At 41.4% G+C, this 1284-nt stretch overlaps 1 pseudogene; it reads left to right on the forward strand.

Moving 5' to 3' along the window:
* Nucleotides 1–234: 234 nt before the first annotated feature.
* Nucleotides 235–655, forward strand: LOC116081060 (annotated as a pseudogene).
* Nucleotides 656–1284: the final 629 nt, after the last annotated feature.

A 1284-nucleotide genomic window follows, 5' to 3' on the forward strand; every position in this document is an offset into this window, starting at 1 on the left:
TTGGTCTTGAACTCCCATGCACAGGTGATCATCTGCCCATAGCCTCCTGAACATGACAGCTACAAGCAGCAGCACCACACCTAGCTGGTAAGATTCGTGTCAGAATGTGTCATGTCTGAGGTTTCTCAACAATGACTGTAAAAATAACTGATAAAGAAAAACATCTGGCACCAAGCAACCAGCTGCCTGGAACTGCTCCGTTCTAAAGCAAGTAGGAGCCTACAGGAGATAGGAATGAGTGACCCACGCACAAAGGCATGGTGGGATATGCCCGACTACTTCCACAACCCACTAATGTTTTACATGGAAGAAGACCAGGAGGAGTACATATTTGGCCCTGAGTACAAATCCCTTCACACCCTGGAGCTCCACAGCATCAACCTCATTCAGCTGGAGAGATGGTTCACATCCTCAGGCCAAATCCGAGTCACTGTGGTGGGACCACTTAAGGCAAGATGATGCTACTCCAGACCTGGAGTCATCCTCTGATAGAGCCAGACCTGGAATTTCATCCAGAATCAAGGTTTCTAGAATGAATGATACGACTTCTGAGGAAGTCCCTCGATACTTGAGGTTTCCTTTGACAGTTGTTTGGTTGTTTGGGGGTTCTGTTAGAATTCTTTGTATTTATAACTCCACAGATCTCCCTTGGTAACTTGTTTCGGAAAGCAGCAGTTTTGGAAAGCAGTGGAGGGGGGAGGGGGTTCTTCATCAGCCTTAGAAAAACTCATAAAAGATAGTGAAGGGAGTTTGAATACTGGCCAGCGGCATACTGGCAGTCTCAAGCAGTATAAGGTGTAAGATTACACACTTCTAGGTATAAGATTCTGGCAAAGATATCTAATAAAACATGTTGCAATAACATGCAGTGCCTTTAAAAAAGAAAAGAAGAGAAAAAAAGAAAAACATCCGAGAAGTGTGATGGCTTCTATCCATAATCTCAGCCCTAAAGAGGAAGAGGATTACTAATAACTCAAGGTCAGCCTACAATACACAGCTTCTAAAAACCAAACAACCAACCAACTAACTAACTAACTAACTAACTAACTAACTAACTAACTAACTTACACCTTACACTGCTTGAGACTGCCAGTATGCGGCTGGCCAGTATTCAAACTTTCTTAATTATCTTTTATGAGTTTTTCAAAGGCTGATGAAGAACCTCCTCCCCCCTCCACTGCTTTTCCAAACAAGTTACCAAGGGAGATCTGTGAAGTTATAAATAAATAAATAAATAAATAAATAAATAAATAAATGTTATTTTAAAAGCAACTTTTTTTTTTT

Source organism: Mastomys coucha, unplaced genomic scaffold (genome assembly GCF_008632895.1).
Source record: "Mastomys coucha isolate ucsf_1 unplaced genomic scaffold, UCSF_Mcou_1 pScaffold11, whole genome shotgun sequence".
In the NCBI taxonomy this organism is placed as follows: domain Eukaryota; kingdom Metazoa; phylum Chordata; class Mammalia; order Rodentia; family Muridae; genus Mastomys; species Mastomys coucha.